This window comes from Molothrus aeneus, chromosome 1 (genome assembly GCF_037042795.1).
Source record: "Molothrus aeneus isolate 106 chromosome 1, BPBGC_Maene_1.0, whole genome shotgun sequence".
Taxonomy (NCBI): domain Eukaryota; kingdom Metazoa; phylum Chordata; class Aves; order Passeriformes; family Icteridae; genus Molothrus; species Molothrus aeneus.
Genome location: NC_089646.1, coordinates 542,985 through 554,503, shown reverse-complemented (window position 1 = coordinate 554,503; position 11,519 = coordinate 542,985). Strand labels below are relative to the sequence as shown.

Here is an 11,519-nt window from a genome sequence, read left to right as displayed (position 1 = left end):
GTTCCCGGGAACCAGAGTCCCCTCTGTCCCCTGCACCGAGCCAGGGCTCCCGCTGCAAGGCGCTCCCTCCCGAGGTGCTCTGTCCCGGGATGCTCCGGGGCTCCTCGTGCCCAATCCCCGCCATGAGCTCCTCCTGTCCCTCTGGGGATACTCGGGACCCGCAGCGCCTGACCCGCACATTCCCGCCACGCCCGGCTGCACAGGCCGGCTCCGCTCTGCCCTGAAGCCCAGCGCGGCCGATGCCCGGATGTGCTCGCACGGCGCCGGCCGCTGCAGGGCCCGGGCCCGGTCTCGGTCCCGTTGCTGCCGCAGCCGCCCGCTCCCCGCTCCACGTGCTCGCGCCGCTTCCGGGGGCGCGGCCGGAGGGACAGGGGGCGTGGCCAGTGAAAGCGGGGATGGGGCCAGGGGCGTGGCCATGTAAATAAAGACGCGTCTCGCGCAGTGTGGGCGTGGCCATGCAAATAAAGCCCATATTGGGGGCTCACGGCTCCCTTGAGGGCGTGGTCGGGTGAACGTGGGCGTGGCCACGCCGACGGCGGGGGGTGTGGCCGGCGTGCGGCGCTGCGCGCGCGCGGTCGGGGCCCGGCGGCGGCAGCGGGGGGAGGGCGGGAGGGGGTGGGAGAAGCCGGGCCGGGAACGGGCGGAAAGGCTCGGGATTAACGCGGGTTTGCAGCTAATAGAGCCCACAACATCCTGCGCTAAAAAAAAAAAATCCGGAAAAACCCCCCACCCACGAAGCACGAGAGCCGCGGCTGCTGGGAGGTCAAAGGGCGGAGGTGAGGAAGGAGCCGCTTCCCGGTGAGGTGAGAAGGGCCCGGTGCGGGCGGGGGCTGCGCGATCGGCCGTGGGGATACCCCCTCACCACCCGTGCCCTGCCTCGGGCTCCCCTGGCGGGGGCCCGGGGCCGCGCTCCTTCCCCCGCACCCCCGGCCTCCCCTCCGGCCCGCATCCCCGCTTTTACCGGGGCAGGATCTGTGAGGAGCGCGGGATGGGAAGGCGGAGTGGGATATTCGGGAAGGGAACGGGGGGAACGCGGAGTGTTTTATTCCGGGGCTTGTCGGTGCCATGAGGATTCTGTGCCGGGGCTCTCGGGGACTGCGCTCGGTGCTGCCCGACCCTGCCCTGCCCTGCCCTGCCCATCCCGCGGGGTGATCACCGTCACCTGCCCGGGAATCTGGGCAATATTCGCGAATGGGCAGAGATGGAGGAAGGGTTGGGGCAACCAAGGTGCCGAGCGAACAGGGAGAGAGGAGAGAAGAGCTTGATCGCCTCTGCTGCAGGACCAGGAGAGGGTTTTAGGGGAAGGATTACAGGGATGGAACATGTAAAGGGAGCAGTGGGACTGGAGTGAAACACTCCGTGGGTTTGTACAGGTCACTGAGCCCTCCGGAACCACGCGGGTTTGGGTTTGCTGCTCTGGGCTTGAGGGAAAGGATTGCAGTGATGGAACATGTAAAGGGAATGGTGGGACTGGGAATTAAATACTCTATGGGTTTGTACAGGTGACTGAGCCCTCTGGAACCAGAGGGCTTTGCTGCCCTGGGTCTCTGGGGACCTGGCTCTGTGCTCACTCAGTTATCTCGCCCCCTGAATCATGAACTGAACTGAACCACAAATCTCTGAACTTTGGGGTTTGCTCAAAATTTAGGAGTCGACTTCCTCGTGTGAGTCAGAATGAACATCTTTACATTATGTGTGATCTAACTACTGAGGGGCTTTTGGAATGCTGAGGCAGTTGTGGGGCTGTGCTGGGGAGAATCCCGAGGAAAGGACTCCAGAACGATTTTGGCCTCAGTGCCAGAATTTCCTGAATGCAGCATCCACGTGTTTTTCCGGGTTGTTGAAAGGCAAACCAAGTTTCTTTTCATTCAAGGGGCAGAGATGAGGCGTGAGTTCCCTCTCTGTGAAAGCAGAGCTGTGAGGGGAGGACTAGGGTGGTAAATTTGGGATTACATGAGCTGTTGTGTAATGCAGAAAGGAGATTAGCTGGGATTGGGAAGAGAGGAAAACACCCCGGGATGTTCCCTGAGCCTGTGGCACAGCTCTGTGTTTCCAGGTACAACTTGGCATGGCTTATTTTTCCAATCAGGATTTAAATATAACATCCCAAAAGAGCCCTGAACAATCAGGGTTTGTCTCAGGTGCATTAAAATAGTATTTTAAGTGTCAGAATCCTATGATGAATGAATTAGTCAGGCTCTCCCTGAGTTACTCAACACTGTTTTCAGTCAGGGGGTTGCTGGGCCTGTCTGGCGTCAGAGCTTGGATCATTATGCACCAAAAACTCCTTTTTTTTCCCTCTCTGATGAGAATTTAAAAAGTAGAACAGGTACAGCTCGAGGAACAAAAATAGCATTACCTGCCTGCAGTGGAATGTAGTCGGTGAGGAGCAGCAGCTCCTGGGAATCCTTTCCAGGCCAGGCAGCTGCAGGCACCTTCCTCTTCCTCCCCTTCCCCAGGAGACTCCAGGGGCTCTGGGGGACAGGGGGCACAGTCCCTGTGCCGGGCAGCACGGAGGGATTGCTGGCACACGGGGCTCCTGGGACTGGAGGGAGAGGTGGAAGCAGCTTTCCTTGGCTCTGATATCTGTGATTATAATTCCTCTGAATCCCCTTCTCCCCCTGGTGCAGAGCATTAAAGGGTGAGGAAGAAAGGCTGAAGGAACTGAGCAGTTCTGTGGTGGTGCAGCTGCTATTGCCAGGTCTGGGAGTGTTACTGCTCACATCCGAGATACCAGGGCAGGGAGCAACAGGGAACTGAGGGTGCCTGTCTCGGAGGGAATCTTAATTCATGTCCTCAGGTGAAGACCCAGCTCCAAAGACTCAGAACAGTCTTGGCCTTTTGGCATAACTGGGAAAAAGTAAAGTTCTCCTTTCAGGAAAAGAGTGAATTCAGCTGGAGTGAGAGCATAGTGGGCAGTGGAGAGGGGAGCAGGATTGCAGTTCTTAAATCTGAATTAATCTTGTATGGAGCATTGTGGTGAAGGAATAATAGTTGGTTTGTTTACAAAGGACAATGTTTGAGTCAGACTTCGGGGCTTGCTGCCTCACAGAGGAGTTTTGGGATAGTTTCTCCCTCTGGAAGAAAGAGTGCAGTGATTTCCTGGGCCTGGCTTCCTAGCTGCTGGTGATTAGAAAGGAAAATGTTTGGTTGTGTGTGCTGCTGGGGGTGCCCAGTGTCCCTGCTTGGGGCTGGCAGCCCTGGCACTTGGTGTGCTCAGCCCTGCCCTGCTGTGACCCAGAACCTGTGGAAAGCCAATCCCAGGCAGGTGCATCACCTTACAGCTGCTGTGTCCCTCCTTGCAACCCCCAAGATCTGGGAGTGCAGACTCCTGAGCCATGGGAGCTGTCCTGAGCAGAGCTTTGGGGGTTATTTCTGAGGGAACCATGCAGCACAATGCAAGCTCAGGGTTATGTCTACATTTTTGCTTTTTATCGCATGGATTAATGATCAGAACTGTGGGGTTTCTCTCCCTTTTGTCATCCTGCCTGTGAGGGGATCCCTGGCAATGCCATGCCTGACACCAGAGCTTCCAGAATTCCAGAGTCAGGCTGGAAACAGGGCTGGAGCTCTGGCTGGGTCTGTGTGGAAATGTGTTCCCCAGAGAGCCAAGGGCACACTTCTGGTTCCCTGCCAAATCCTCAAGTTGTGGAAACCCTTCACTGAACAGGAACCCAACTGGTGCTGCACCCCAGCCCTCCCTCTGGAACGGGAACACTCCTGGTTTATGTTTCCACAAGGTGTTTTTGGGAAATGATGGTGCTGAAGGGATAAACTGTGTTTGACCCAGCTCTAATTCCAGTCAGTCAGGAAACCCCTGGCAGTGCTGGCTGGGCTCTGCTGCAGGGTGGGTGAAGGTGCTCAGCAGGTATTTCTGAGGGGTTTTGGAGGGGTTTTCTTCTAGGACAAGGCAAACAGACCCCGTATGGAGTGTGGGTTTGGAAAATGCAGGGTTCTGTTTAGAGGGTTTACGTGGATGTGGTTTTACCTGGGAAGGGTTTTGGGAAGCTGCTGTCTGCTCCTGGGGCTGGAGCAGGGCTGGGGAAGGAGCTCCAGGTCCTTCCACAGGCAATGTTTGCCCATCTGGGCACCCCTGCAGGTGTTACTGTCCTCTTTAACTGTCCCTGCCCTGCCAAGCTGCAGGGTGAAGCATCTGTGGTGGCACATCCCTTAAAAAGAGGTGCAGAGAAGGTGCAGTTCAGGTATTCGGGCATGGATTTGAGTTTTGAGTTTGTCTGTTTCAGAACTAAACACCAAAGCATGCAGACAGAAGGTGTTTGCCTGCATTAAACAGGCTGGTGTGGGTTTTATTTCCTAATGCTGATCATTGACCACCGATGCTGATTTCTGTTCTGAAGGAGAGTTTTGAGGCAGGAAATGTGTCCTGTGCAGGGAGAGGAGCCCCAGCCCTGGAGAAAGGAGCAGGGAAGGAGCTGTGCTCAGCTCAGATCCTGGTTTTCTGAGGTGGAAGATAACTGAGGAAGAGAGTGAATCTCCACTGGCCTCCTTGGGATGGTGAATGGCCCCAGGTGCTTCCCAGGCAAACTTTGCCTCACAAAAGCAGGGCTGGAGCTGGGCACGAATCCTTGAAGTGCTGATTTATCTCCAGCACTCCTGCAGTCAGGGTGATTCGAACCCTGAGGTGTTTCCATTCCTCTTTTGAACAGCAGCAAGGCCACAAAGGGAGGATTAAGATAGAAATCAAACCTGACTGTCAGAGGGCATCAGGGCACACATTATTCTGGGAATGTCCTCATGGCAGAATGTGGTAAAGGAAAGAACAAAGAGGAAAACCTGATGTGTGGCACCCCCAAAACTGGAGTGTTCAGCACCTTTTGACTCTTGGTGAGCAACTGGTGCTGGTGGCAGGCTACAAAAACAAAGAGCAGCTTTGCAAGCTGTCGTTTCAGGGAGGGATTTCTGTGTGCTCAAAGCACGGACTAAAAAAGACCTGAAAGCTTCAGGAGGCATCTTTGAGGCATGGAAAGTCAGTGATGTTTCTGAAGGCTGGAGGAGAGCGAGCCGTTGGTGTGGGTGGGAGTGGGACAAGGGGAATGGGCAGGAGCGCTCATCCCAAAATCCTGCAGCAGGTGGGACATGGCTGAAAAGAACCTGGCAGGGAGCAGGAGTGCAGAATGGCTGGTGCTGCTTTGCCACAGGTACTCCTTGCCAAGGTGAGCTTGCTCTTTCCAGGATAAGATACCAGGGCTGTTCCTGGCTGCAGAAAAGCAGCTGTGGCCATGAATCCTCTAAGATTTGAGTTTTATCCAAAGAACAGTCTTGAGTAGGTGCAATTGAAATAAACTCTGAGCCTAAGAAGGTGCCAGTCTGTGACGGATAAATGAATGTATTCAGAGCAGCAGTAACAGCCTTGTTAATGGGCCTGGGTGTTCTGAGGGGGCTCTGGGGGCTCCCTCACCACTGAAGTGCCAGAACAGACTGTGCACATTCAAGTTGTAAATGACATAAAGCAGGCAAGGGCTGCACGTGTGACTCAGGAGTGAGAAATGGGTTTGAGCAATTAAACATGGCCTGAAATGGGGCTGGTGGTGAGGAAGGACAGTGGTGAGGTTGGGGTTCAAGCAAAAATAGCCAGCTGCAGGCATGAGGATAATTGATGAGATGTAATCCCTAATTAAAGGAACCTGGTGACCTCCTGTGTGTGTGGGAAGGGGCAGGTGAAAGTCTGAGTGTGGACATTGCTGGTGGTGGCCTTGGCAGCACTGTGGGAGCAGTGGGACTCCAAGGGCTCCTCCAGCCTCAGCAATCCCATGGCTCCACATCCCCCTCTGGGGCTGGCTGTGCCCCCTGGGAGCAGAAGGGGTTAAATAGCAGGGAGGGGCCCAGGGAAAACCAAACCAAACCCTGTGTGACACCTGTGGACATTTCTGGCACTGCTGAAGAGCAAACTGGATAAAATGTGTTGGGAATAACTTGAGCAAAGCTCGCTGTGCTCTGAGTGAGGGCTGTGTGCAGAGCCCCCAGAGTCCCTGTGTCCCTGCTGTCCCTGTGACTGTCCCTGCTCTGAGTGAGGGCCATGTACAGAGCCCCCAGAGCCACTGCAGCCCTGTGTTCCTGCTGTTCCTGCTGTCCCTGTGTCCCTGTGACTGTCCCTGCTCTGAGTGAGAGCTGTCTACAGAGCCCCCAGAGTCCCTGTGTCCCTTTGTCCCTGCTGTCCCTGTGACTGTCCCTGCTCTGGGCTGTGTCCCTGCCCGTGCTGGGGCAGTGGGACAGGGCTGTCCCTGTGTCCCTGTGACTGTCCCTGCTCTGGGCTGTGTCCCTGCCCGTGCTGGGGCAGTGGGACAGGGCTGTCCCTGCTGGTAGGATGAGCAGTGCTGTGTCCTTCAGGGCTGCCCAGGGAGCTCTCAGGGCTGTGCCCAAGGGCTCAGCTGCAGTTTGTGTCCTTCACAGGCTTTGCTGGGGACTGGGGGTGGCCTGGGCTCTTTGGTGCTTGTCCATGATATGAGCAGTGCTGGGAGCCTCAGGATGGCACAGACAGACCAAGTGACCATTCCATGAATGACACAGAGCCAGAGGATCCTGGGTTGGGTTGGACAGGGCCTTAAAGCCCATCTTGTTCCATTCCCTGCCATAGCAGGGACAGCTTCCACTATCCCAGCTCCAAACCCTGTCCAGCCTGGCCTTGGATAATCCAGGGATTGAGCAGCCACAGCTTCTTCTCTTCCAGGGCCTCTCCACCCTCACAGGAACAATTCCCAATTCCCAATCTCCCATCCATCCCTGCCCTCTGGCACTGGGAGCCATTCCCTGTGTCCTGTCCCTCCATGCCTTGTCCCCAGTCCCTCTCCAGCTCTCCTGGAGCCCCTCCAGGCCCTGCCAGGGGCTCTGAGCTCTCCCTGGAGCCTTCTCCTCTCCAGGGGAACATTCCCAGCTCTCCCAGCCCGGCTCCAGCCCTGCAGCAGCTCCAGCTCCTTGTGCTGTTGGACCCCAAGACTTTGCACAAGTCCAGGCAGATGATCCAAGAGCATTTTGCCAACTTTTGTACTTCAGACAAGAGGCTTGGGCTGAGATGTTGACCCTGCTCTGGTGGAGGGGATTAGGAAAGAGCATGAGTAGAATTACTACCTGTAGTAGAAAGGGAAGAGCATTGCAGGTCTGTGCTGGATGGGCTGTGTACACAAGGAGTGGAGGATGGATGGAGTCTCTGGTGTGTGTGCCTGGCCCTGGGCTGGCTGCAGGGCCAGGAGAGGGGAAGGTGGCACTGCCCAGCTGGGGTTCCTGGGGTGCCCTCAGCTGTAACTGCTCGGGGCTGTTGCATCAGGCTCTGCTGTTTTCAGGAGAAAGCCATTCCCCAGGCACTTGTGGAGCGGCTGCATGGATAAACAAAGAGGAGGAGATTGTTCCAAAGGGATCACGTGGATGCTTTGTGTCAGGGTTTGCCAGGGCAGGCTCCCTGTGCCTCCTGAGCGTGGCCAGGAGTGCCCCAAGAGCAGCCTGGGGACACTGCAGCCAGCCTGGGGACACTGCAGCCAGCCAGGGGTGCCCCAAGAGCAGCCTGGGGACACTGCAGCCAGCCTGGGGACACTGCAGCCAGCCAGGAGTGCCCCAAGAGCAGCCTGGGGACACTGCAGCCACCCTGGGGACACTGCAGCCAGCCTGGGGTGCCCCAAGAGCAGCCTGGGGACACTGCAGGTGGCCAGGGGACCCTGCAGCCACCCTGGGGACCCTGCAGCCAGCCAGGGGTGCACCAAGAGCAGCCTGGGGACACTGCAGGTGGCCAGGGGACACTGCAGCCACCCTGGGGACACTGCAGCCAGCCTGGGGCTCGTGTACCAGGGGCTCCCAGAGCCAAGGGACCCTGGCTTTGCTCAGCAGGCCCTGGTGGCTCTCTGCTGGCTGTAACCCCTGAGACAGGGACAGTGTCCTGGGGACAGGATTTCCCCGGCTTAGCTGGGGTTTATTTTGAGCTGCAGCTCTGGGGTTGGTTTGGTGCACACAGGGTTATCCCTGGGGTCCCCTTCCTGAGCAAATTGCTGCAGCTGGAAAAGCCTTCTGGGGCTGCTCTCTGTCTGTGGGCACCCCTGTGTCCCTTGTGGGGTGAGGAGGAGGAGCAGGAGTGCTCAGTGCAGCGTGAGGATGGATTTACACCCTGATTCCATTCCATTCCCCATTCCAACACACGGTTTCCTGTTTCACACTGCATCCTGTCACACCTTCAGGGCACTGAGGATGGGGATCCCAGGATGGTGTTTCCCTCTGTGCATCACATCCCGTTTGCTGGGACTGGGTGATCCTTAGGTTCCTTCCTGCCCAGACCATTCTGGGATTCTGTGCCTGTGGAGGGGATCATTCCCAACTGTGCAGGTGGGGCAAGAACTGTAATGGAGAAGAAGGGCTTGGGAAATGTTTCCTTGTATTTGGAATCTCTGTTCTTCTCTGTTTCCTTGTGTTTGGATGATCTGTGCAAGGGAGCTTCCCTTGGCTGGATGCAACAAGAGGAGTGAACTTTGAAATTGTGTTTTTTCTAAATTTGGGCATTTTCTCTTTTTGTCACCTATCCCAAACTTCTGTGCTTCTGATGTGGGACGTCCTGTCCTGTCTCATCATCCACAGCAAGTTGTTGTCTGGTGCTGCTGGGAGTATTTTGGGAAGGAAGAAAGGATAGAAACCACATTCAGTGAATGACTTCCAAAGCAGGAGCGAACTGAGGTTCTTCTCTTGTGGCAGAAAAGTTTAAAAATGTCCTGAAAACCCTTTTGGAAAGCGATTTTTGAATGTCAGCCCCTGTTTGGGGAGCAGATAACTTTATCTGACATGTAGAGATTACTGAAGTGTTCTCTTTAAATCTTCGTTGTTGTTGCTACTCCAGCTTTTCAAGAGATGTTAATAATGAGTGAAATGCCACTTATAAAATGGGGTCTGTTCCAGACAACCTCTGAAATTTTAAACTCAAACCATGAATGAATGTTGTAGAGGGAGGAAAAGAGGCAAGAACAAGTGGGGTAAAGCTGGCAAAGTCAGGCAGGACAGGTAAAATGAAGAAAGTTTGCACATTTTGGGGATTGAAATTTGGCTCAAAAACTTGTGTCAGCCTTTCAGCCCCAGAGCTGCGGTGCAATGTCATTTTCTACCTTCTGAATATGGAAAGTGCCCTTGTGTGAACGGGAATCCATTGAGGACTCAGAGCTGTTCGGAGCCTTGTTCTGACACAGGGCTGGGGTTAACCCCTTACAGCCAGGCCTTGTTCCTACAGAGGGCTGGGGTTAACCCCTTACAGCCAGGCCTTGTTCCTACAGAGGGCTGGGGTTAACCCCTTACAGCCAGGCCTTGTTCCTACACAGGGCTGGGGTTAACCCCTTACAGCCAGGCCTTGTTCATACTCAGATCTGGGGTTAACCCCTTACAGCCAGGCCTTGTTCCTACACAGGGCTGGGGTTAACCCCTTACAGCCAGGCCTTGTTCCAACACAGGGCTGGGGTTAACCCCTTACAGCCAGGCCTTGTTCATACACAGAGCTGGGGTTAACCCCTTACAGCCAGGCCTTGTTCCTACACAGGGCTGGGGTTAACCCCTTACAGCCAGGCCTTGTTCCTGACAGCAGTGCTGGGGTTAACCCCTTACAGCCAGGCCTTGTTCATACTCAGAGCTGGGGTTAACCCCTTACAGCCAGGCCTTGTTCATACTCAGAGCTGGGGTTAACCCCTTACAGCCAGGCCTTGTTCCTACTCAGAGCTGGGGTTAACCCCTTACAGCCAGGCCTTGTTCCTACACAGGGCTGGGGTTAACCCCTTACAGCCAGGCCTTGTTCCTGACAGCAGTGCTGGGGTTAACCCCTTACAGCCAGGCCTTGTTCCTACACAGGGCTGGGGTTAACCCCTTACAGCCAGGACTTGTTCCTACTCAGTGCTGGGGTTAACCCCTTGCAGCCAGGCCTTGTTCCTGACAGCAGTGCTGGGGTTAACCTCTTACAGCCAGGCCTTGTTCATACACAGGGCTGGGGTTAACCCCTTACAGCCAGGCCTTGTTCCTGACAGCAGTGCTGGGGTTAACCCCTTACAGCCTGCAGCCTGCCCAGGGTGGTGCATGGCTGGGATTTTCCCATAGGAAGTGCTCTGTTCCTCGTGACCTCCGTGTCCTCTGGCAGCACAAAGCCCCTCATTCTTCCCATGGGAATGCCAGGGGAGAGCAGGACCTTGGTGTTAGAGCCCATTGTGCAGCTTTTCTCTGAAGGAGCTTGTCTGGAGCCAGGCTCTTGTTTTCCCACCTCTGAAGTCCCGAGGAATGTTCCCTGGCCCCTGCTGAGGAGAGGAGAGCTGGGTTCTGAGCTCTGTGCCTCTCTCCCTGCCCTCCTCCCTCTGTGGACAGTGGGGTTTGGGAGCTCCCATGGCAGTGAGAGCAGTGGGTGATCACTCACAGCATCAGAGCCCTGAGCCACCTCTGGGGCCAAACAGAGGGCAAGGAAATCCAGCTGCTTTTCTGGGGTTTGAGCAATCCATCATCCATTTTGTGCATCTGCAGGGAGCCGAGATTTCCCTCGTGCTGGGCTGTCTGTGCTGCTGGCTTTGGGCACTGCTGGGGAGGGCTGGGAGCTGTTTGCAGCCTGTGGATCAGCCTGTGGGTTTGTGATGGCTCCTTGTTGGGGAAGATGGAGCAGGAAAGCCTTATCAATATGATTGCCTGGCAAAAGATTTTGAGAATATGGAAACTATAAGCGAGATTGAAATGAAAGCAAGCTTTGAGACACCTCAGTTACTGAACAACTGGAAAACAATGGTGTGGCTGGACTGAAGGCAATCCCCTTTTGATGGAACAACACCCTCTGCCTGCAGACAGCTCCAAGGGTCAGAGCAGACCCTACAGCTTGGCAGAAGGGACCCAAAGAGGAGATTTTAGGGTTTAAAATGTAACACAGGATGGTAATGTAATGATTCTTATAGGCTGTATGGAAATGCTATAGGATTTGTATTTGTACTAGATTGGTTAGTGAGAATTAGAATATTCAACACAGAAGATTTATTGTATTGTAACGGGAACTTTGCTCTCTTACTCTCTTATGCTCTTATCATCTCATCCTCTCTCACCCTCTCATCCTCTCTCCCCCTCTCTTCTCTTGTGCCTGCTCTGAGCTGTGCCTGGCAGCTCCCAGCAGGGCCCTGCACCCCGGCCCTTTGCAATAAACCCCAAATCCCAAAAGGCCCCTGCACCCCGGCCCTTTGCAATAAACCCCAAATCCCAAAAGGCCCCTGCACCCAGGCCCTTTGCAATAAACCCCAAATCCCAAAAGGCCCCTGCACCCAGGCCCTTTGCAATAAACCCCAAATCCCAAAAGGCCCCTGCACCCCGGCCCTTTGCAATAAACCCCAAATCCCAAAGGGCCCCTGCACCCAGGCCCTTTGCAATAAACCCCAAATCCCAAAAGGCCCCTGCACCCCGGCCCTTTGTAATAAACCCCAAATCCCAAAAGGCCCCTGCACCCCGGCCCCTTGCAATAAACCCCAAATCCCAAAAGGCCCCTGCACCCAGGCCCTTTGCAATAAACCCCAAATCCCAAAAGGCCC

The 11,519-nt window shown here is 55.4% G+C and overlaps 1 protein-coding gene across 2 annotated transcripts in view; it reads left to right on the top strand.

Annotated features, from left to right (window-relative positions):
• The first annotated feature begins 629 nt into the window (after positions 1 to 629).
• SCAP (SREBF chaperone) overlaps positions 630 to 11,519 on the top strand; it is a 60,461-nt gene continuing 49,571 nt past the window's right edge. Inside the window, exon 1 of one of the 2 annotated variants that reach the window (XM_066549816.1) lies at positions 630 to 776. The gene's annotated coding sequence lies outside the window, so the exon portion shown is untranslated. Of the gene's footprint in view, positions 804 to 11,519 lie in introns of both variants that reach the window. The other variant, XM_066549805.1, reaches the window with a different exon arrangement.